Below are 26,588 nucleotides of genomic sequence, written 5' to 3' on the forward strand. Positions count from 1 at the left end.
ACACACACACACACACACACACACACACACACACACACACACACACATATACACACATATACAGGAAAATATGTATATATGTTCATATATTTCTCTCATTAACAAAGATCCCTCTGTCTGAACACGTTTCAAAAAACCTTGGAAAATCACATATTAATATCTTAGTTACTTTTGGCCCTAAGCAATGAAGCATGCATATCTATTCTTCTGGCATTTTATGATTTTTTTAATGGAGACCAAAAATTATAACTACTAGATTAATTCACAAAATGAAAAGTAATTAATCTTATTCCCTTTGTCTATGAAAAAGAATAGCAGTGGTAGAAGAAAGCATGAGGTTGGGAGAAGGGTACAGTTATTTTCTTCTCTGCTCACAATGCTTGAACGAACTTAAATGTAGTGTTGCATATTAAAATGATATGTGTTTGGGTCATTTCCTTACTTAATTGTAAACTCTATGAGGGTGGTATTTGTTCTAAATTTTATATTTCCCCTAGTACCACACATACAGAAGGAGCTTAACAAATGTGTATTTAACGAATGGAGAATGGTCAATTTCAGTTTTTGCCCTGTTGATAAGAATTTTGTTTTTTTCTCTCTGTCACGTAGGACTCAAATCTTCTGATAAGAACTGAATACTTAACCATGCTCCATTTCCAACAAAATTGTTAAAATCTGAAAATGAAGGCAATGCTTTCGAGGTAAAGAAGCCCTAGCTATCACCAGAAAAAATTTTTTTTTAAACCTACAGGGGGAGTATTACAATCCTAAATAACTATCAGAGCTGCTACAGGAAAATTTGACTAACTTGAAAGAGATTACAGATCTTGCCAAGATTACCACACTTGCTAAGAAAATTGAACTCCAAGAAGTTTGCTAATGGGACTAGTTGAAAGTTACCTTGAAGCTTTCTGTCTATAGGAACAAGCTTACCTCACAGCCTACAAATAATACTTAACTTTGTTCTACATTCTATAATTAAGGAAATTCCATTGACATTATAAACATGCAATCAAGACACTATGCTGGTTAGAATTAAAAGTCACAGATAAACAGTGATATTTTACTCTGTTATATTTCAAAGAACATTATTTTTGCCTATTGTTTATTAAAATTGTGAAGCTTATCCATTTTCTTTCTTTGGAATACTTACTAATGATAGTCAGACTTAGAAGAAATCGTGGAAGAAATCTTAGCTGCTCAGAGCCAGACATCTGAAAGGACGATTACAAGTCAGATCCAATTTTTGACTTATGCATGTTTGTAATTGTAGTTTTTAACACCTACAAATTGAAATAGCATCTACCACAAACTTTTCCTTCTGCATAATGCCTATGTACAACCCATGTGCTTTGAAATTTGCCTGTAGAAAATGGCATTAGTCAGTAAATCTATCTTTTACAGGAAAAAATTTACAAGGAACAATGCATCTTTAAAAAACTACCTTCTTAAAAAATATTTGAAGTGAGAATGTTTTGCTCTGGGTTTATTTTTCCAGATTTCTGTACTGTAATTTTAAAAATAATGCTCCTGAATATTGATCTGAGTATAAGACTCTTCTAGAGCTAAAGGAGGTCACTTTTATATCCCTCTCTTTTGCTGTATAATAAGGTAAGGAATAAGGAAAGATACAAGTTGTTTGGTCTGGATATGTGTGGTAGGAATTTGTATTTCAGTTGTCCATAAATAGAGTAAAACCATGGTGTGTCAGAGCAAGAGATGACATGGAAATTCTATCTTTCTCCCAGCAGCAACATTTCCATGACCAGGCTGGAAGATCTGGATGTCATATTTGAAAAACAGAGCATATCCCTTGGAGAAGACTTGTGCAGCTACAAAGTTAAGCTCATGAAGGTATTTTTCTCTTATAAGGAAATAATAACTAACATTTATAAAGAAGTTTAAGATTTGCAAAGTATTTTAATATTTGTTTTTAAAACTTTGAGTTCCAGATTCTCTCCCTTCCTCCCTCCCCAGCACCCCTTCATTTAGGAGGCAAGCAATTCCATATAGGTTATATGTTGCAAAGTACTTTAAATCCACTATTTCATTTAATCCTTATAGAATTACAGAATTTGTAAGCTTGAAAAGGCCTCAGTATTCATCTAATTCAACTCATACAAGAAACTAATTCCCTCAATTGTGGAAGAATCATACTCCATGGACCTTATAAGCATGAACTACAGTTATCCCTTCCACATTGCAACTTTTCCAATTGTGGTTTCAATATATCGTGGGTTGGCATAAGAAATTAAATAGGAATTTTTGTGGGAGCCATAGATGACAAAGGAAGGCCAGCATATTACACAGAAAAAAATTAGAAACTCATAAAATATATGTATAGTATTGTATTAATATCAACCCAAATTTTACAATAAGGTACTGTAAAAATCCAAGAAAAGAAGAAGAAAAAATTCAGATTTCTTCTCTGGTACAAAGGGAAGACCAAGAAGTTTTACATGATTTCCCATATCTTGGGGGAACCATGCACCTAACCATGCCATGTGGAAGTGATAACTGTATGTGTTTCTTTTACTTCCACAAGACCATCCGTGGGTCTCAGTCTTTGTTCTGCTCATAAGAAATGTGGCAATACACACAAGGAACCCAGGAATGTAGATTTTCCCATAAGCCAAAACTGTTTTGAACTCAAGAAGACAAAGGGAGGTAGGCCTTTAAAAATGCACCAAGCTATACCACCTCACACCTGTCAAATTGACTACCATGCCAAAAAAAGGAAAATGATAAATATTGGAGAAGATATGTGAAAATTGGAACACTAATGCATTGTTGGTAGAGTTGTGAATTGATCCAGCCATTCTGGAAAGCAATTTGGAACTATGCCCAAAGAGCAACCAAAATGTGTATACCCTTTCATCCAGCAATACCACTACTTGGTCTATATCCCTTTTTTATAGCAGCTCTTTTCATGGTGGCAAAATATTGGAAATTGAGGGGATGCCCATTGATTGGGGAATGTCTGAAAAAGCTGTAGTATATGAATGTAATGGAATACAATTGTGCAATAAGGAATGACAGGTATACTTCAGAAAAATCTAGAAAGACTTGTATGAACTGATGCAAAATGAAATCAACAGAACCAGGAAAACATTGTGTGATGATTGACTACAAATGACTCAGCTCTTCTCAGCAACATAACAATCTAAGACAAGTATAAAGGACTCATGAAGGAAAATGTTATCCACATCCAGATAAAGAACTTTTGTACTCAATGCAGATGGAAGCATACTTTTATTCACTTGCTGTATTTTTTCACATTTGTTTTCCTTTTGATCATTTTCTTTTTTCACAACTGTGCCTTATATGAAAATATGTTTTACACAATAGTATATTTATAACATATCAAATTGCCTACCATTTTAGGAAGAGGGGAGGGAGCAAGAGAAAAAAATTTGTAAATCAAAATCTTGTAAAAATAAATGCTAAAAATTGTCTTGACATGTAATTGGAAAAAGTACAATGCTATTAAGAAATAAATGTTAAAATTGTTTTAACATGTAATTGGGGATATATATATATAAAGAAAGCTGTCTACAAAGTACATGTTAGACCCTTCCCAGCTTTCCTGTCCTTCTATATCCCATATGCTAAGTTATAGTAGTTACTTCCTCATCACATTCCAATCACTTCTACTTCACCAGCCAACTCTTCCTTGTTGATGAGAATCAGGCAGAGAATAATAATTGGTTCTTTTACCTTTTGAAGGATGAAATTACCATCGAGACAAATCAAGACATTTTAAGCTGCTTTGTTTTTTTGGCACAGATAGCTTCTGCTGATAACTGAAGTTTGGTTAATTGAAGTCTCCATATTCAACTTGTTCCAAAGCCTTCCAGTTGTACTCTTATCCATTCCTATTCCTTTGTCGTTTATCCACACAACTATCATGAGAAACATTGTCAAATGCTTGCTCAAAATTCAAATGCAATATATATGGCCAGAGCATTCCTTGGCTTTATTTGTCCAATATCATTAGCAACATTGGAAACAAGTACAGCCTGGCATGATACATGTTAAATGAATATGCTTTTTTTAAATAGCAAACACCTGTTTCCTTTTCTAAATATTCATAAATTATCCTTTTAATAATCTGTTTTAGCTTTACTAGGAATCCAAATCAAACTCATGCACTTATAATTTGAAGTATTTGCCTTCTTCCCCTTTTCAAAAACCAGTAAAGCTTTTGCTTATATCCAGCCCCACAGCATTAACAATCAGGGACTCTGATTCTTCCCTCTGAATGCATATTCTTTACCCTCGATCATGAGCCAATGTTTCTGATACTGTTAGATAACAGACCCCAATTACTGATTTCTTCCTTGGACTGAGTATTTTGATCCTTCAGTATTCCATGGGGGAAATACTTCCTCTTGGAGTTCATGTGGTGGGTAACTGCTGCCAAATACATATTTACCACAACACAGAAATTATGAAGGTATAAACCTAAGTTTTATTATTATGTCCAAGCATAGGTTTATACCTCAGAGCAAACCTGAACAATTATGAGAATTCTGACAAGGTTTTTTATAGACAAACTTAAGTTAGAGTGACAGAAAAATAATTCATTTACATATTGAAATCTTATAAGTTCCTCTTTGGCCAGAAAGGTTCAAGAGAAAATAAATCCATAACTCCATACTGCCTTTAATGTCATAAAAGTTGAACAAATTTAGTTAAAGAGTATTAATCTCATATATCACCTAAGAAAACAAACTTTATTAAATTCTAAGTAAATTAAGTCAGGTTATAGGTTAAACTACATTTAGAAGATTCATAAATAGACTGATTGAGGAGGAAGATTTACATTTGGTCAAGGAGTTAGGGACAGTTGAAATTCGTCTTCTGTCTTCATATCTAAGGAATGTTTAAGTCTCCTAAGTAAAATTTAACTTCCTCTGGGACAGATTTTGGTAAGGTGAGCTTAATATGAAAAGAAACTTTTAGTCAAACAAAAAATGTAGGAGGAATGTCCCTGGCTACTTTATAATAAAAGGAAAATAAAAAATTCCCATGACAAGTACATCCCAATTTTGATAGACTAAGCAATATAAGCAGAATCCATGCCCCTTCCCCTGAAACATACAATGTGTTATGAATCACTGCATAGATATAATAAGAAAACAACAGTGCGCACTTTTAGGCCTTTAACAGGCTCTCTTAACAAACACTGACTTCATTGACCTTCACTGGAACAGGCCACAACTGGGGGCTTGCTTCTGACTTCACTGAAATTCCAGGCTTTAAATATGATCTAAAGCAGGGCTTCTTAAACTTTTTCCACTCACAACCCCTTCAGCACTTTTGAAACTGTGGGTCATGATCCCATACGGGATAGCTTTAGTTTAAAGAATGGGTAGATAAGGACCCTGGTAAGAGAACCATTTTGAATATTTCAAAACCAACCAAGTGTCAACCCACTTTGTAAGGGAACTATTAATAACAAATACAGCCATTGTTATAGTTGAACTTAGCTAAACAGAATAGACAAAACAATTAACTCTTTAGAAGATACATTCAAAATATTCAGCTTTTAAGATTTGGCTTTGATGCTTTTGAAAGGCAGAGAAATAGTTCTTCAAAGGTTGAACTTTAGATTAGTTGGAATGGAGAGAGAATAGACTTAATGTTTTTATATAGCTATAATAGTTTCCTCAAAATGACAGTTTACTTGGCCCACTTAGGAAATTTCTTATTTTCTACATATGAGAGCCATGATACCCATGTTAATATTTATATAAATGTGTTTTATTGCTAAAATGTGCTCATGTGTTATGTATGTATGTATGATATTATGCATATTTATCAATAGATAGATATGTGTGTGCACAGATCAGCTTATCAACTCAGTGTTTTGTATTTTGATTTCCTTGCTTTTATAACCATATCCTTCCATTTAAGGAGGGAACTCAATCCATATATCTCATTTCTCACCTGGCTGAAGTTTTGAGGACTTTTCTGACAAATTTCCCTATACCTCAGGAAGCTCATTACTGAGATAACCTCGTCATCCTGTGAGATCTCAGTAGCCTTGGTACTCCACCTGATCATCTTCTGCTTCCCTGATTAAAGGGCAGACCGTGAACTCCAAACTTTCACTTAAGAAAAAAGCTCAGTTCGGACATCCCATTTCTCACTTTAAAACGTCTCTGACTTCTCCTCTCACCCCTCACTTCCACTTACTTTTCAGTTCCTTTTATGTTTTATCTTCCTCTGTGATATCATAAAACCCTTATAAGTAGGACTTTCTCTTTTCCTATCTGTATCCCCAGTGTTTATCATGGTCCTTAGCTTATGGTAGGTGCTAAATAAATGTTTATTAACTCTTCACTACATTCATATTCCAATTCTTACCCATTTTGTCAGTTGTAAGGCTATCTCTTCTTCTCTTCATGTAAGTGCATATCTTCTCGATTGACATCTGCCTTACACAGCTAATTGTGATGATCAGAAGCCAGAATGCATTCTTATCTTGTCTATTCTCCTCTGCATCTTTGACTAATCCAGTGCTATTTCTCTTGTGTTCAATACTGTGTTCTAATCCCTGTTGCAGAATGGTCATACAATATCTCCTAGAAACAAGAATTTGGTAGCTGACTTTCCACTGGTACATAGCTTTCTTTTAACAAACACTTTATTTTGATGATGGATGAACATGAATTAGTGGAAAACTATCATAAGCAATAGCAGGGAGCACAGGATCAAAACTGGTGACCTTTGAACTTCCATTCTCTGTACTACAAATTATAAGATGTCTTTTTGTTCCTGAGAATACAGTCACTCATGGGAGTCTATGTGGCTGTTAAATTTTTAATATTTTCCAAATTCCTCTATAGCAAAGAATAAAAAGCAGCTCTGTCTCTTTTGGGGAGTTATGAAGTCAGATAGGGCTCCTGGCCAGCAACACGGTATAAGATGCTATTATATTTAAAAACATGCAACCCATTATTCTGGGAAGCAAATGAATGAATCAGAAACCCCTTTGGAGAGAAAATGTTAAATGTCACCCCATAGCAAAATGGTTGCCCAAAACATGATACAAAAAATAGATGTTTGTTCAATGCCAAGAAGTGGTAAACCCACTCAAGAATTAATATTAAGAATCTGCCAGTTAAAGTAAGAAGCATTCTTTTTACTCAGATCACACCTTTTATAAACTCAACTAAAACTAGCAATTCTAAGCTAGTGACAAATACGTAGAAGGGAGAGGATGAATAGAAGCTGGGAATTAAATTTTATTCAGAAATGAAAACATGTGGTGATTTCTACAATGATAGAAGTTGAGGGTATTAACAGCATTTTTTCCCTCTTTCCCTTTAGAAACATTTGTGACTCCTCTTAAACTTACTTTCTATTCTCTCAGGAAAGTTCCTTAATGATTCTATGTAATAGAAGACAGTGCATCTATTAAATCTAGTCAAGTGAGAAAATATGTGAAGTATGTTATTGTTATTACTCTTTCATTAAAGTCTTCTTCTGATGCTACATCATGGTATAGAGGTCAAGGAGCTGACCTGACCTTTCAAAGGCAAGTTCTGCCAGACACTACTGTGTGTGAAAGTCTTTGAGTTCTGAAATGTTCATCACCAAGTTGGCTGCTGGCAGGATGATGGCATTTTCAACCTTTGTAACTGTTGAGACAATCTACTAAGACAGAGGGTTGTGATCTGGGTTGGTTGAGGAAATAAAGCAATTTTTAAGTTTTGAAGTTATCAGATATTTTTATTATAGTAATTAGCTTTGTACAAAAAGATTTTTCTTCCAGGATGATTATCTTAGGTCAGGAGAATTCTGGCACCAAATGCAAGCTGTAAATTTAAAATCTGAAGATTGGATTAAGTAGATAAATTAATGATAATGATAATAACAATAGTGATGATGAAGATGGTGATGACATCAGAATTTTAACAAGAATGAGGAAGATAATAAACAATTATATAATGCTTTAAAAAAAAACAAATATTCTCATCTAATACTTTAAAACAAAACTAGGATATGCATTGATAGCTACAGATCTCTAAATCATCTCAGTGATCACCTAGTACACTGAAGGTCATGTGAAGTCTCCATTTGTTAAGCGCCAAGAGAAGTTTTTTCTCACTATATCTATGAAATGACTCATTATTTTATAACAGTCATGGGAAAGAGAATATATTCTTCCTGTGGTGCTTCCAACATGCAGGATTAAAACCTAGATGAATAACAATTGTAGCCTGCTCAGAAATCAATAGTTCATCAGGTCTGAACCACTTCTTCCTGAATACTCGTTAGTTTAGTACAGTGGCTAGCTAGGTATCATTTGGCTGAGGCCACAGAAACGGTAACATGCCAATCCCTTGTCCTTTACCTGTATTCATAGTTTTCCCAGGTTCAGTTCTGGAAGAGCCTGACCTCTATTCAAGGGAATTTGGATCCCAAGTTTTCATGTTCATTGGCTCATAGCCTCCTGCTCAATTTCCCAAGGAAAATTGTTAATTACAGTTACATATGTATGTATGTATGCATCTCTGTATGTTGTCTATCCAATTGTTTATGAAAGTCTGTATATCATATATTCATTCACTTACTGTCTATGTAGTAAGGCCAGTAAAAAAAAAGATCTTATGGGGTCTATTAAATTTAAAAGGTTTCAAGTGTAGGCCCAGTGATAGACTCTATGTCTCTTGTTTCTGGACCAGCCTATCATTGGAAAGACAACTCATTATATTAGTTTTAGGATGAAGGATGTTTTCTCCATAGTTTGATCTATGTATATGTGTGCATGTATATATGTATATAAGCATACATACACACATATTATATATATAGTGAACCTTCATTGATGAAATAATTACTGAATTTTTAAAGAACTCAATATTACTGAATACTCCAGTCACTATATAGGGTGTCCCAAAAGTTTTAGTGAAGTTTTAAGCTATTAAAGCATAAAATTAAACTAAGACTTTGCAGTGTGTGTGTGAGTATGTGTGTGTGTGGCATGTGCATGTGTTGGGTTAGGGGGAGGACCTTGTATGTATCTAGTTGGCTTGGTATATGATTTATTTTGCAAAGACAGAATACTTTATTTTTTTAATGATAGAAGCACACAGGTCAAGTTCTTCTATAATAGACATTGTTATATTCCATCCTCTTATTTTTCAAATTGCAACAGTCATTCATCCATCATAGATATACTTCAGTATTCTTTCTTTAAATCTTTGGATCAGTTCAGGTGACTATTCCTAATATCAATGTAGATCAATGGTTCTCTGTGATTTAGCCAATAGTTTTCATGAGGTAATATAGCAAAAAATAATCTTTCAGTCTTCAATATTCAACAGTATTCATTTTATGGTTTGTATTGTTGCATCATTTTGAGTGCTGTGGGTATACATGTCATTAAAAGTACAGGATTGTCAGCTCATGTCTTCCACATGAATAATTGTTTTGATTATTTTGCCCTTAAACATATATTCAAACAAAAATTTATTTCCCCTACATTTATGTCATTTCACAGGCTGACAAAATCTTTCTATGCAATCCTAGGTTAATTCATCTACTGTTTAATTATATTTAATTACAACTATTCAAATACCAAGCAGAATAGAAGCTCATCACATAAATCAATCGACAGTCATTTATTGTATTAAGCTCTTACTACATGCTAGGTGATGAATGAGTCTAATTTTAAAATGTATCTAAAATATAATTTCTGCTTAATTGTTTTCTCAGAATAAATGTTAGCAAAAGTTTTATAAGAGAAGGATGATTAATTAATCCCTCTCATGAATACTACTACCAAAAGCAGGACATTAATGACTATTAAATAACAATACCTGTTAAGAGCTAATTTTTTGGAACATTGATATTCTTTAAAATCAATGTTCCCTGAAGGCACAATTCAGTTTTCCTATTTCCTTTAGAATCTCACTGCATCCAGTTGAATATATTCTAAACTGAGTGTGCTCAATAAACGTTTCCACCGGCTGACAATGTACAGTATAAGGTAGGAGGATACTCCCTGTAAACATAAAATACTTGGGGGATTTACCTAGAGACAACAGACAGACAGTTCAATTGATAAGACTTCTTTGAGGAATGATTTCTGCATATGGGCTAAACAAAAACACTGTAACAAAACTCTCCTTTGCCTTAATCACATTCTTTCTAGGATAATAATAATTTGTTCATATGTTATATCCTCTCTCTCTAATTAGATCATAAGTGCCTTGAATGTAGGGACTAGGTTCCCCCCCCCCCATTTTTTATCCCCAGAATTTAACATAGTGGCATATTACATAAATTTCTTAATCAGTGTTTGTTGAATTAAATTGTGTCTGAAAAGATCAATCACTATAAAACCCATTAATTCTAGTTATAGCTTCACTTCTAGTCTCAACTTTTTATTTAGTTGAAGATCTTAATTAATTAAGGAAACTTGTGTTATGTGTAAGCAATAAAAAGGTGATAGATAAGAGATCTGAGAAGTCATTATGTTCAAACTCCTTATTTGACGATTGAGGTAGGAGGTAAAGTAGGGGCAGTGGAAAGAATTCTGAATTTGAAGTCAAAGGATTTGCCTTCCAATCCCAGCTCTACCACTTACTAGCTTTGCAATCTTGGGCAAATCACTGAACCTCTTGGTGTCATTTTTTATTTTTTTATTTTTCTTCTGTAAGGTGGGGGAGGGGACAGGGTGTGTTGGAACCAATTCTAACAGGTTTACTCCTTGATTGAATTTTTACATTTTCATTCTGAGCATTTATATATATATATATATATAATATATTATGCCCATCAGTTATGGACAATTACTCCAAATCAGGGTTTTATTTATTGTTTTGTGGTTTGTCTAAGCTTGAAAAAGTTTAATAATTGAGATTAAATTTAAAAGTGTGTGCACAAATCCTCCCTTTTCCCCTCTTCCTCAGGATAGTAGTGGTTAAACATTTATCAGCATATACCTGTTTTGCTCTATAAACATTGATTGACCTCAGCACAGTGCAGTAGAGGACTAGGAATGAAGTTATCTCCAGAGTGGAAGCCTGGAGATTATAGGTTAACAACAGCAGTAGCAGCAACAGGCATTGATATAGCATTTTAGAGTTTGCAAATTCATTTACATCCATTACCTAATATGAACCTCACTGCACCAATGTGAGGACTTCCTTCTAATTTTAAATCTATAATCCTGTGGAACAGAGTACGTAAATGACTTGCCCAGGGTCACCTGGCTAATAAATCTCAGAGTTGAGATTTGAACTTGGTGGCCCTAATTCCATATTTGGTGATTTATCCACTACAAAATAAGCACCTCCAAGCTGAAATTTCACATGTTCCTAAAAGGTTTACAGAAAAATTTCATTCACTGATACTATAGATGTAATCAAGCTATGAAGTATTTAAAATAAGTATTATAAATAACTTTTCACTGTGGAACTAGTAAATAATGAATCTATTCATTTTTCTTCCAACAGAGGTAGAGTTAAGTAGAAGGACTACTGGACTTAGCATCAAAAGTCCATAAACTATAGGATTTAATGCTGGAAGGGGCATTAGCATCCATTGAGTCGAAACCTGTCATTTTAAAGATGAGGAAACAGGCCTGGAGGATGAAGGAATGAATAAATTTTTAAAAAATTATTTATTAAAAAGTTGACTACATGCAAGGCATTGTTCTAAGTTGTAGTGCTACAAATGGAGGGGAACAGAATGAGCCCTATTATGGGCCAGGCACCATGCTAAGCATTTTGCACACATCTCATTTGGTGCTCTCAACAACTCTCAGAGGTAGGTGCTATTATGATCTCTATTTTATAGTTGAGGAAACTGAGGCAGACAGAGGTTAAGTGATATGCCCAGGGTTAGAGAGCCAGTAAGTGTTAGAGGCTGCATTCAAACTCAGGTCTTCCTGACTTTAGGTCCAAGGCTCAGCACTCTATCTACACTGTTCTACATAGCTTGCTGAAAATTAAGTGTTTGGCTCAATGTCACCTAACAGGTAAAGAAAAGATTTGGGATTGAGTAGGTCTACTGACTTGGTATAAAAGCTGGATCTTTTACCTCTAGCAGTATAACCTTAGAAGAGTCATTTATTTCTCTGGGTCTATGTCCTCATCTATAAAATGGCAAAACTATTACTTGTACTACCTACGGCAATAAAAGAACTCTGTAAGGAAGAGAAATCACCTAATTTATTTGTGCTTATTCCTTCATCTCTAAAATGAGAGAAAGGAGTGAGCGTTTTTTGGATTGCCATAGAATTTCACTTGTAAAACTACATTACCAATAGATCACAATCTTGGAATGGTTGGTTAGGAGGAAACACTGCACTTATTGTGAGAAATTCAAAAGTAATGTAGTCCCCATTGACTTGAAGATTTCAATTACTTCATCTCCCAAAGATCCTGGATAGTGGAGAGGACATCCAGCCCAGCTGAATAATTTGCAAGAAATAAAAATGCTTTAAAATATCAAGAAATGAAAGGGTAAGGTGAAAAGCTTACCTCTGCTTGAAAATGCTTTACATAGTGTGAACACAAATCTTTTAGAAATGTATAATTTTACTGTATTTAAAGTCTGGTTTTCATTGTATGTTAATTACCTCTTTCAAAAATGCTTCTTATTGGGGCAACGAGGTGGCACAGTGAATAGAGCACTGGCCCTGTAGTCAGGAGGACCTGAGTTCAAATCTGACCTCAGACAACACAAAACTAGTCGTGTGACCTTGGGCAAGTCACAACCCCAATTGCCCTACTTTCCCCCCTCCAAAAAGCAAAAAAAAAATTTTTTTAAAGAATTCTTCTTATTAGCAAATTCGATTATTCAGTGTTTATTCTGCCCCTATTACAACCTAGATGCTTGAAACAATAAGATTTGCTTATTATCTTGACTCATCTTCCCATTAAGATGAATTATGACTAATATCCCAAATCACTTTCAATTTAATATCTCCTTTTACTGTTTTTTCTCTTACCTTTCCAAATGGTTTTCGTTATCATTAAAATATGCAGAATTATTGTTGTGGATGTTGTTGGGGATTCTCTTTCTTCCTTTGGGGGAAAACAAAATCAACAATAGTTAAGAAAACAAACAAACAATTCTTTAACTTATTTGAGTTATATGAAATCTGAACATTTTTAAAAAAATAAATTACATATTGAAAAATAATTTTAAAGCATAATAAAAAAACACTTTAATAGTCAACCTTTGGAATAGCTCACTTAAGAAGTCCCTTCTGGATGTAGGAAAAGGTAAACTACTTTTTAAATATAATCGACTAAAATACATTTTATGGTGTTTTAATGAATCATTTTACATTCATAATTCACTTAAAAAGGTAATTTGTAATGAATACTGTGTAATTATAATATACTATGTAATTAGATCTGAGGAAGAGATAAGAAAATTAATCTCAATGAATATGATTCAGTTTATGTGTTTGGTAGTTTTGCTCAGTTTTTTAAATTGTTCTAAGGGAACAATGTCTCCCTCTGGAGACAGCTGGCCAAGGAATATATTTAAAAATGTAGGTATTATAAAATCCAAAGGCGTCAAAAATACATTTTTCTAAAGGGAGGAGGAAGGTCTTCATGTAATGGAAAAGTAAGGAAATTTGAAATCAAAAGTTTTGGCATTGACTTTATTGAATGAGTTGTGTTAGTTTGGGCAAGTTGTTTTACTTTTGTCAGCCTAAGGTTATTCATTTGTAAATGAGAGTTAGACTACGTAATCACTAAGGTCTTTTTCAGTCCTACTATTCTATCGGTGTAGGCTTATTATAAAGCAGTCATCTACCATAAATTTAGTAAGAAAGCCTGGCATTTCACTTATATTCTTGGACAGAAATGATAGTATGTTTTGTTTCACTGATATACGGGTGTATCCTTTTAAAAACAACAACAAAAACTGCTATGTGAAAAATTTTATATACCAAACAAATTAATCTGAATGTTATGATCTTCATTTATAAAATGATTTTTAACAAAGCAATCTTTGCTAGTGCATTTAAAAGCTATTTTGATTTGGAAAAAAATATTATTTTTTTTTACAGAACTACAGAGTCACAAATTTCATCAATGGAAAGGATCTCAAAGGTCATCTGGTTTACTCAGGACCTTGACCTTGGACCTCTCTACAGCAGAGTCAATGAAGGAGAATTACCTCCTATGGTAATCCACTTCATTTTTGGATAACTAGACTCATTTGAAGTTCTTCCTTATATCTAACTGAAATTTGTCTCTTTTAGACTGCTACCCATTGCTCCAAGTTCAGACCTCTGGAGCTAATCAGAATAAATCTGATCCATCTTTGACAGAGTCATTTGAAAACATTTATTGTGTTTCCCCAGATCTTCCCTTCTCCAATTCTTTCAACCTATTCTTGCATGGAATGATCTCAGTTCCCCTGCCATCCTGCTTGATTTCCTCTGGCCATGTTCCAGTTTATCAATTTCCTCCCTGCAGTGCCCAGTACTCTAGATTTGGTCTAATTAGAGTGGAGCATGTAGGCTTATTACCTCCCTCATCCTGGACACCATGGTTCTTAAAATAGTTAAATATTGCATTAGGTTTTATTTAGGTTGTGGTTTTTTATTATTTTTCCTTTGATGTTACATATTGACTTATATTGAGTTGATAGTCTGCTCAAACACCCAAGTAGTTTTCACATGAACTATTGTCTAGTCATGCCATTTTAAAAATACTCTTGAAAGTGATTTCTTTTAAACTGACCATGAGAGAATGGCATATTTCTACATGTCATTCCAGCCAGAGACATGAGGACAAGTATCACAAAACATGCTTTGGGCAAATATCACAAAATTCACTTGGGTCAATCACCATGAAATGTGCCCTCAGATCAGTTAGGGGAAGAGAAGAAACCTCAGGGAGAAATCTTGAACCTCAAGATGAAGGTCACAGCATCATCAACTTAGAGTTGAAAGATATTTGTTTTTCAGAAGCAAAAGAGATTTTAATTTTTTTCCCAAATACATGTAAAAGCAACTTTAACATTCAATTTTAAAAATTCTGAGTTCCAAATCCTCTCTGTCCTTTCTTCCTCTCACCCTGCCTTGAGATGGCAAGAATTTGTTATTGGTTATAAATGTGCAGTATTGTAAAAAATATTTCCATATCAATCATGTTGTGAAAGACCAAAATAGTATGCAAAAAAGATCCCATGAAAAAATAAAGTTACAAAAAAGAATACTTCAAGTTGCATTTAAGAATCCATCAGTTCTTTCTCTGGAAGTGGATAGCATTTCTCAACATAAGTCCTTCAAAATTGTCCCAGATCTTTGTATTGCTGAGAATAGCTTAGTAATTCAGTTGATCATCTTAAGAGATTGCTATTTTCTTGTACAACATTCTCCTGGCTCTATTCAGTTCTCATTGCATCAGTTCATGTAAGTCTGCCTAGGTTTTTCTGAAAGCATCCTGCTCATCATTTATTATACCACAATAGTATTCCATCACAATTGTATACTGCAATTTGTTCAGTCATTTTCCAATTGACAGGTATCCCCTCAATTTCCAGTTCTTTGTCACCACGAAGAGAGCTGCTAGAAATAGTTTTGTACATATAGGTCCTGTTCCCTTTTTTTTAAATCTCTTTGGGATATAGACCTAGTAGTGGTACAGCGGGGTGAAAGGGTATGCACAGCTTTATAGCCCTATAATTTTATATTGCTCTCCAAGATGGTGAAATGAGTTTACAACTCCACTAATAGTGCATTAGTGCTCCAATTTTCCCACACCCTCTCCAACATTTGTTATTTTCATTTTCTGTCTTATTAGCCAATCTGATAGGAGAGAGGTGGTACCGCAGAATTGTTTTAATTTCATTTCTCTAATCAATAATGATTTAGAGCATTTTTATATGACTATAGATAGTTATGATTTCTTCATATGAAAACTGCTTGTTCATATCTTTTAAACATTTATCAATTGGAGAATAGTTTGTATTCTTATAAATTTGATTCAGTTCTGTATTTGAGAAATGAGACCTTTATTAGACAAACTTGTTGTAACGCCCCCACAGACACCAGTTTCTTGCTTTCCTTTTAATTGTGGATGCATTTTGCATTAGTGCAAAAACTTTTTGATTTTGTGCAATCAAAATTATCCATTTTAGGGGAAATTAGGTGGTGCAGTGAATAGAGCTCTGGCCCTGGAGTCAGGAGGAATCACATCCAGCCTTGTACACTTAACACTTACTAGCTGTGTGACCTAGGGCAAGTCTCAACCCCAATTGACCCGCCTTCCCCCCCTCCAAAAAAAGAAAGACAAATTTATCCATTTTATATCCTATAATATCTTCTGTTTCTTGTCTGGTCATAAATTCTTCTCTTCTTCATAGATTTGACTGGTAAAACTATGCTCTCCTAATTAGTTCATGGTATCACCCTTTATGCCTAAACCATGCACCTAGTTTGACCTCATCTTGGTATATGTTGTTAGATGTTGGTCTATACCTAGTTTCTGCCAACCTGCTTTCTAGTTTTCCTAGCAGTTTTTGTCAGACAGTGATTCTGGTCCCCAAACCTGGAGTCTTTGGGTTTATCAAACACTAGATTGCTATGATCGTTACCTACTCTGTCTTGTGTACTTAATCTATTTTACTATCTCTTGGCTAGTAACAGATTGTTTTAATAATTATAACTTCATAATACTGTTTGAGATCTGGTATGGCTAGGCCATCTTCCTTCACTTTTTTTTTCATTAATTCCCTTCGTTTTCTTGATCTTCTGTTCTTCTAGATGATTTATGGTTTTTTTTCTAGCTCTATAAAACAAGGTTTATGTAGTTTGATTAGTACAGCACCAAATAAGTAAATCAATTTTATCAGCCTACTTGTGAGTAATTAATATTTTTTCCAATTATTTAGATCTGACTTTATTTTTGTGAAAAGTGCTCTGCAATTTTATTCATATAGTTCCTGGGTTTGTCTTGTAAGAGAGTATCCCAAGTATTTACAGTTATTTTAAAAGCAATTTCTCCTTCTGTCTCATGCTGCTGGACTTGTTTGGTATAATATAAAAAAGCTGATGATTTTCATGAGTTTATTTTATATCTTGTAACTTTGCTAATGCTGTTAGTTGACTTTTCTAGGATTCCCCAAGTAAGTCATCATATCATATTTTTGAAAGATTTTTAAGGTCATCTAGTTCAAAATTTACAGTTAAGAAAACTTGCCTAGAATCACCAGCCTAGCAAGAGGGTGCATCTGGGTTTCTAAATCAGGTATTCATATTCCAAGCATTGTGGTCATGCCACTAGAAATCTCATTTTCTATGGGAAGCCTTTGTAAATCCTTCTTAATTTTAGTGCCTCCCCTCTGTTGGCTAATTCTAATTAATCTTGTTTATGAATTGTTTGTACATAATTGTTTGAATATTGTCTCTTCCATTAGATGGGGAGCTCCTCAAGGGTAGGGACCTTTTTTTGCCTTTATCTCCATCACTTAGCACAATATCTGGCACACAATAGGGGCTTAATAAATGCTTGTTGACTGACTGTTGACTGATAAGAAATGGCTCTCTGAAGTTATGAAGAGGCAGACTTTGATTCAATACGAACTAAATTATTTCTTCCAATTAAAGCTGATCTGAAAAAGAAATGGGCCATCCTATGAGCAAGTAAGCCCCTTTCCTGGAAGTTTCTTTTTTTGTCAAAATCTTAGTGATCCCTTGGTAAGTATGATTACACAAAAAGAAGCTCAGAATGGAGTGAGCATGGAGATTGGGCTAATCTACCATTTAAAGTCCATTCCCATTCTGTGGTTCACAATTTTAATTTTCTAATGCTGGTAAACTGAGGAACTGAGAGGCTATGTAAGATGTATTTTTAACAAATCACATAACTTTTCTTTTACTGATCCAGGAAAACTGAGTCACATTTGGCTGAGAAATCATGGAATGAAAGTCTTGAAAATTTACTATATGTTCAGTTTTCATGTCTCCAATTTTATGGCTCTCCCTTAAGGTACAGAATATATTTCATTCTCCTCCACCAGTGTAATTTGCCAAAAAACTGGTGGAAAGCTAAAGAATGAGCTTTGCCAAGTTTGCATAATTAGACAAACATTCATGGTAGTACGTGTGTCCTCTTTGGTAGAAAGAGATATATTTTGTACACTTGCCCTCCCCAGTTTGAGCTGAGAAGATAATATATATTTTAATTTGCAGCAGCTGGTAAGGCATACATAGTTTTTAGTTAGACTTCAAAAAGATACTTACCAGTCAAAGAAACTTCTTCAAGTTAGGTATAAAAAATCCTTACTTTTACATACTTATGTTTTTGATCTGGCTTTTGAAGAGAGAGGAAAAATGAAGATGAACACACTGAGCTCTCATCACCAAACTGCATGTAAAAAAGCACTAGGGCATTAAGGGCCTTGAAGAAATAAATCAGAACCTAGTGCTATATTAAGATGAAAAGAATAAGTAATTATGTAAAGTAGGAATAAAGCAAGTAAGGTAGCCCCTATTTGTCCAGCACTAATGAGCAACGAATACTTTCACATAAATGAACAATCTAGATAGATGAAGCTTACGTATTTCAAAGCGCCAGGAGCCTTTTGTGAAGATTATTTTACCTTCTTTTGATGGAAATCTTTCTAAAGAGCATTATATACTTCCCTACCTTATTACACAGACAATACTAAAAAGAGTTTAATCCTTTTCCTGATGAACCAGTGCTATGATTATGACCATTCATTGCTACATTGTACTGGAACATAGTTCTGTTCTTTTAACATTTTTCAATGCCCTTATTGATAGAAAGCTCTTACCTGTCACTGTGCCTGATTACCTAACAGCATCCATTTCCCAAAACCTATACTCTTTCTGAGAATTCTAGCTGAGGGGCTAGTGATCAATTCCAGTCTTTTCATTTTATAGTCAAGGAAACTGAAGCACACAGAAGTTAACTTAATGATTAGCTAGGGGCGGATAGACCCAGAGCTCATATCTTCTGACTTTCAGTCCAGTTACCATGCCATTCTACTATGCCTCTCTTCTAAATGTTAGAATGTAAGCAGCTTAAGAACAGAGATAATTTAATTTGTTTTTGTTGTTGTATCCCCAGAACCTACCACAGACACTGACAAATAGTAGGGGCTTGACAAAAGCTTCTTGGTTAATTAGTGAATGTTAAAATTATGGCACATCTCCAATATATAGCTATCAACCTCCATGCAAGTATTCTGACCAGTACACATCAACTGAAACATTGTTTATTGTTCATATCTCAGCAACATTGAATTTCTTCCATCATACCATGTATAATATCATGAGCTTGTTTGTTTATTTTGATACTGGATCTTCCCATCTTGCCCAGGTGGAAGTAGAGAGGCTATTCATGGACCTAATCCCACTGTTGATCAGCAGGGAAGCTTTGGTTTACTCCATTTCTGACCTGGGTCAGTTCTCCCCTGCTTAGGCAACCTAGAGGCCTCCTTTCAGGGTTCACCATATCAATGTTGAACTTAGGGAGAAGACTTGATCTGCCTGTTTTGCTGAGGCTCAGAACTCCCAAGCTCAAGTGATCCACTAACCTTAGCTTACCTCATAGCTGCAATTATATGTATGTACCTCCATACCCAGAACATAAAATTTTTGAGGTCATAAGCCCACCTTTTCTACTTCTTTTAGTTTTCCCAGTAATGGAGTTTGATGTCGGAAATAATCTAGTACAAAGGCTCAATACATGGTAAAAGTGTATAATACATGTTGTAATATGTATATACATGTTATATATGCCCACAGGAACACAATGAAGCATCTAGCTTATTTAAGATGTTAGAAAATAGCTTTTTATTTCAGTATCTAACTAAGGAAGTAGTTCACAATATGTGATGACAATTAGCAAATTGGATGAAGCTGAATGGATAGCTACTGACAAGTTATTTTGAATCTGGTTTTTATTAGAATCTGTGACCCTACATAAAAATCAGGTTTATATGTCCACCAGCTTTAACTCATTAGTATGATATGAACATATTACTTTAAACCATGAAAATATTCCTTGAGCCTTTTCATAAAGCTCAGCATTTGAACAGTCATGGCTTTACCTTGCTTCATAATGGGATCAACTGGCATCTTTTGGAATTCCAAAGTCACAATAACTTGACCTACCAGTGCAGTGGGGAGCACTTAAATCTGAGAAGGACAAATGAAACAGAACAGAAACCAACATCCTCAGGCCCATTTCTCAAAGTATGGGTAAAAGATGGGGGCAGTATTCCCCCCTTCTGTTTTAATTTATGGCATTCACTCTATGGGTAAGCTGTGATGTTCACTCTCTGGACACAACAGGAAAAAGTATGTAGGAAAAGAGAGAGAGTATCCCAGTCTGGCAGTTTTTAAAGATTGCTCTGGTTATGTAGCCAACTAAAGAAGCATACACCAACTCGTGTGGTAGAAGAAGACAGGATGCAGGATACCTCCATGTTAGGTGATTTGCTCATGCCCAGGACAAGCCCCTTATGGCGGTAAGAACTCTACTACTATTATAAGGATTGTTTTCTATTGGAAACTAAGTCCTCAAAGTCCTAAAGCTTAATCTGAAGGTATTTCCACAGGCTTAAGAATGAAAGACGGTGACAGCAAGAAAACAGAAAACACTCCATTAGAACTAAGATCCACGGCTTCCTGGTGGGACAACAAAAGATTTCCAGCTTCATTTGTGGATGCGGTGGCTACAAAATCACATAAAAAGCAAACAATTAGAAAGGTGACTTTTCTTGAAGATCTGAAACAGAAGATTATGTGGAGACAGAATTGACGAAACTCGGTTACTTGTTGGATACGGAGTGTGGTGAGGGAGAGTATAGTCAAGGATGACACTGAGGTAAACCTGAGTTACTGGAAGGGTGGTAGAGAGACCCAGACAGGGTCCTGAGGGATACCCATGCATGAAAATGGGTCCAGGATAAAGAGCTGGAAAAGAAGACTGAGAAAAGTTGATCAGGACGTTTGGAGAAAAACCAGGAACAAGAAATGTCAGGGAGACCTAAACAGAATAAACTATCTAGGAAAGTGGATGGTCAGCAAGTCTACAAAGAGGTAAAGAAAAATGAGGCCTAAGAAAAAAAGATTTTATATTTAGAAATTAAGATATAATTAGTGCTCTTGAGAAAAGAAATTTCAGTTAAGTTCAATGATAAGGTCAAACTTAAACTACAAAGAACTGAAAGTAAATTGGAAATGAATAAAGGCAGGAGAGTATAGATACTTTTTCTCCAAAATTGTAAAAAGAGAGATATAGATCACCGATTGAGAAGATAGAAAGATCAAATGTAGGTCGTTTAAGATGTAGGAGATCAGGGCATATTTTAGGCAACAGAAAATGAACCTTTAGATAGCGAGAGATTGAAAAGTTAGAGATTCATGCAGGTAGGCTCTTACATAGGAGAACTATACATCCCACAAACTAATATAGTAAAGAAATGGCTTCATGATAGTCTATATGAGTAAGAAACTTATGCCTTAGCAGATACCTAAATATGAAACAATAACTCTCTGATAAAACAGCAACAGTGCCCTAAACATTAAATAATCTTATCATATTAGCAGACTCTGATTTTATATAATATGTAGGCTCACAAAGTTTTATTCAGGCTGATACTTTCTCTATTTTCTGACCAAGTATTGTGCATTTCAGCAAAGAGATAAAAATAGCAGGAAAAACAATGAATGGACACAACTGAAAGAATGAGAGCAGAGATAAAGCAGACAAAACCATCGTGTAGTAAAAGCCTCCCAGAGATGCTTCTGGTTTCCTAATTTCCACCACTGATTCTCCAGCTACTCCTAACGTGCAGGTATTTGTCTTATATAGGCATGTGCCACATGACATGGGTCTGACCAGTATCATTTCACAATAATGATACCGATAATACAAACCCTAAGATACTGTGAGAAAATCCTGCTTGCAATAGCATTGGATCAATTTCTTGTGAGGTAAATGGAATGGTCAATAATGACTCACATCAGTGCTTGAACTTTACTGCTGCCAATCCCGTGAGCTTCTGTTACCTTCAAAACTTTGAGAGATCTTTATTACCTCACCAATGTAGGTATTGCCTCCACGGCTGTAAATGGTAATTCATCTTTACTCTCTTATCCTGTGTGACTTCTGGCATTTAAAAAAAAAACTAATTTTTTTTTTCAGTTAACAAGCATTTGTTTTCTTTCCTCATATCTCTCCTCCTCAATGGGAAAGAGTAAGGAATCTTTCAACAAATATGCCTCTTCAAGCAAAACAAATTTCCACATTGGTCATATCCAGAAATGTGTGTTTCATTCTGTATATTTAGTCTATCTCCTCTCTGGCAGGAGGTTGGCAGTAATCTTCATTTTCAGTTTTCTGGAATCAAGCTTGATCATTGCATTGATCAGAGTTCCTGAGTCTTTCAAAACTATTAATTTTTACTATGTTGTTGGCATAGTATAGTTGTGAGACTGGAGGCCTACTTAAAAATTGTGTTGTCCTACCATGTGGTTAGGAGGAGTCTTTTTCCATAATTTAGAGGAATATTATTAGAGTCTTAACTTTTCTCTCCCTACTAATGAATAGGTTTGTATGGAAGGAATACTGTTGGAATATTGTTGGATATCGGAGTAAAATATGGTGACCATTATATGGCAGCATCTTTCTCCAAACTTTTAAAACCAAATGCAAACCTTAACTTTCAAGTCATATAAATTCAATCAAACATATATTAAGTATCTACAATATTTAGAGAACTGTTTGAGACAGTAGAGGGGAAAATTGAGGTAAGATAAGGTCCTTGTCAGAGTCTAGTAAGGTGATAAGAAATATATGTAGATATGTCATGAACATCTGGCATGTGTATAGAACTCATCAGTTTGCTAAGAAGGCATCACCCAGAAATGGGCCACTAGTCAGTTGCTTCAGGGAGAATTGTGAGAACCATAGTATGTGTAAACATTCTGTGTTAGTCCACCATGTGGTTAGAAAGAGGGTTTTTTTTTCAGTTTATTGCAAAGTTCAGCTTGTTGATATCTTCAAAAATGGCCCACAGCAGCACCTTGCAGAGATTTTTGTTGCATTCATGTCTGAGGGAGCAAGGTGACTCCATTGATGGCTTCCTGTAAAAGAATTCTGTTGTTAAGGGGAAAAGATATGGGACTTTCCCCAATAGGTCCCTTGAGGCATAGCCCCTGGGGAAACAGGTCTGGGTCTTTGGTCTTTTAGTACATTCTTTTTGATTCTAGGTATCCTAAATGGACTGGGACAATGAACCATGGGGATCCTAGAATCCAGGAATCTACTCCAAGTGTTACCACAAGCCCAGCAACCTGAGTAGCAAGAGTGTGGGATTCCAGACCAACAAAATCTGGTAGCAATGCTGTTTTTTGTATGTGAACTTTGTGAGAACTACCCTACCTCAAGAGACTAAGGTGATATGGGGGGTGTTTGGTCCCCAGATATTGGGGGAAATGTTTATACTTTGTTATAGTTATATCTTTGAGGAAAATATTCCTTTGTAAAAATATCACATGTTAAGTGGTTAAATGGAATATGGTTGCTACTTACTGCATCCCTAAAAATGAAGAGAGGGTGAAGAATGCAACTGCCACTACTGATGGCAGTAGAGAAATCATCACCTCCACCTTCTCGGCATACCTGACAACCCTGAGAGGGTAGATGTAACAGGTCTTGAGAAAGCAAGACCAGAGTCAACCATGATCAGCATAGAGTCAGTGGACCAAGAACTGGATTTGTGATCAGGAAGAAGTGAATTTACCTTGCTTTTGACACACCCATAACAATAGTGTAAAATAATATATGACAAGGACATTAGTTGTGCAGAACAGAGAGGTATATAAGGGTACCTATTGTTTAGTTGTTTCAGTTGTATCTGACTCTTCATGATCCCATTTGGGTTTTCTTGGCAAAGATACTGGATTGGTTTGCCATTTCCTTCTCTAGTTCATTTTACAGAAAAGGAAATTGATGCAAACAGGGTTAAATGCCTTACCCAGGGTCACACAGCTAATAAGTGTCTGAGGCCAGATTTGAACTCAGGAAGATGAATCTTCCTGACTCCAGATCAGGCATTCTATCCATATGTACCCCCCAGTTCCCCTGTAAGGTTAGACGGAGAGGTTTATTGAGAAAAGGAGAGTAAAAAGGAAAGCATTGTGGAAGACAAGTTTTTGAATTGGGTTTTAAAAATATGAGAAGGAATTTAACAGAGAAGCAAAGGGAAAAGCATTAAAAAAGACACAGGGCATAAGTTTAAAGATCAGATGGTAGTCCTGTTGAGCTGGGCATGGGGATAGTGATATATGAGATAAGGCTAGAAAGGAGGAGTGACCCTGGACTGCAGAGATAAGTTAAGGTTTTTCAGCATGATATATTGCCAAGTTGCCAAACTGATCTGGGCCATGACCTGCAAAACTCCCAAGTGCAGCCTTAACCACGTTAAAATATATTTGAGAAACATTGAAAATAATAAATAAAAATGCCAAACATCACAGATAATGTTAATTTGTGATTTTCTAAGTCAATATGTGACCTGCAAGGATCTGATTCTTTTCATTTGGACACCACTGGGGTAAAGGATAGAACATTAGATTTGGAATCAGAAGGCCTCAAATCCCAGCTCTGGTGTCTGACCAAACAAGCTGCTTTACTTCTAATAGCCCCAAGTTCCATCTCTATAAAACAGGGATAATGATATTTTAAATAAAGAATTATTGTGAAGATCACAGAAAATATAGGTAAATCACAGTGTAAATAACTAAGCACTATTTAAATGTGAGTTTCTAGTATGCTACTTTGAAGATATGAGTTAATATGGAGCAAAACTCTTTGTTTGGTCTAGACCTGTGATTTCCTTGATATGGGAAATTCTTGGACTCCCTGAGAGGAAACCCCTACTGAAAACAGCTACTGTTCTGCAACTTCTGTTCTCAGATTGTTGTCTGCTTGTCTGGACAAGGAATTTGCTGTGGGGGATGGGTGGAGGTGGGGGTGAGGGTGAGGAGCTCACAAAGCCACTAAGTGACAAGGTAGAATGCAAAACCAGGTCTTCCTTACTCCAAAACCAAATCTTGGACTATGGGTTCTCTATCTGCTTTACCACCATTTGAAGCCTTAAAAAGTACTTAATGAAAAAGATTGCTCACTGATCCATGTAGCACCTTGCCTGGCCCAGAGTGAGCATTCTATAAATGTTTGTAATTGACTGGCTGATTTGCATTTTAAGATGTTACAGAATGATGATGTGGCTGTGTTTTTCTCTTACCAGGAAATATCTTTCCAGAAATCTGCTAATGAAAACTGGAGAAAAAAATGGGGTGGTGGATCATAACCAAGGCCAGGAAAATGGTGTCAGGGGACTCAAGAGTAAGCATAATCCCCACCCTATCAGTTTCTCTAAGAGAACTTCATAATTCAATATCCTTTCAAATTCAGTTCAATTCTGAAATCTCAGGCTATAGTACCCCAAGAGAATGAATGACCTCTGTAAAGAATATTTCAAGTTTGTCAAAAGCTGGACTCAGTCTACACTACAGATAAAGGGTATTGGCAAGACTGCCTTCTAGTTAAAATATTTATATAATCTCCATGGCCATTGTGGACAAGGAATATTCTGCTCAGAACAATGCAATAAAACACTTTACAAAATAGCATACTCTGCAGAAAGCAAGGGCTTTCCTAGTGCCATCAGTGGTCTGAACCTGAAGCCCTTTGGGACAAATATACAACAGCAGAATTGGGCTAAAGGGAACTATAGTAATAGGAAATGTGGAGACCAAATTATGAGCTTCTAAATGTTGGTTTGCAGGGAAAATGACTTGGGCTCCAGAAGGGGAAATGATGCTGATTCCAACCACAGAACTGATTGTCCTGTTCTCCTGACTCTACAAAGTATAGCTGCCTCCTTGCTGGGTGGTTGGTTTTGTACATCTGAAATTATTAGATGGTTAAACAGCCACATCTTACATTTTTCCATCTAACAGCTAGCTCCCTGTCGGCACTTAGTTCATGACAGCTTACATCAGGACTGCTGGCAATAAAATTTTTTTTAAAGTGTTGTGTACAACTTCACTATCCTAGCACTGATCCAGTGTAGATAAGCTAGTCCCAGGATGTTTCCAGAAGCTATTATCTTATGCCATGAAAACTTAGGGACAATGGGTAGGTGCAATAATACAAAAGTGAATATATTAAATTATGGAAGAGAAAGTTGTTTTGGCAGCCTGGCCAAGCAACCAAAATAAGCATCTTTCTAATTACACACTTTATTCTTGAAAAGGCAAATGTTCATCAGTGGTCAGGAAAAAGTATGCCTCAGCACACAATGAATGTAAGCTTCTTGAAGACAAAGGAGGCTTTCATATTTGTCTTTGTAACCCCACTGCCTAGTGGTAGTAGGGAGACCTATTATGTTGATGGTATATAGTAAGTCTTTAATAATAAATGCTTGTGAATTAAATGAAAAGAAAACATTCAATACTTATCTCAGGAACAAGAAACGAAGCACAGGAAGGATTGGAAAACCTGTGTGTTCCAAAATGAAAATAGCAGATGTAGAAAATTAAAACATAATTA

General features: G+C 35.3%; 1 long non-coding RNA gene across 3 annotated transcripts in view; it reads left to right on the top strand.

The window, feature by feature from the left end:
* LOC138143323 (uncharacterized) overlaps positions 1–24,384 on the top strand; it is a 25,952-nt gene extending 1,568 nt beyond the window's left edge. The window contains exons 3-4 of one of the 3 annotated variants that reach the window (XR_011163673.1): positions 1,749–1,854; positions 23,240–24,384. This is a non-coding gene — a long non-coding RNA (uncharacterized lncRNA). Of the gene's footprint in view, positions 1–1,748; positions 4,241–14,050; positions 14,644–23,239 lie in introns of those variants that run through there. The other 2 variants (XR_011163672.1, XR_011163671.1) reach the window with 2 other exon arrangements.
* The last annotated feature ends 2,204 nt before the right edge of the window (positions 24,385–26,588 follow it).

Source organism: Petaurus breviceps, unplaced genomic scaffold (assembly GCF_028583685.1).
Source record: "Petaurus breviceps papuanus isolate PSGF00001 unplaced genomic scaffold, PetGlider_PUasm1.0 90638, whole genome shotgun sequence".
Taxonomy (NCBI): domain Eukaryota; kingdom Metazoa; phylum Chordata; class Mammalia; order Diprotodontia; family Petauridae; genus Petaurus; species Petaurus breviceps.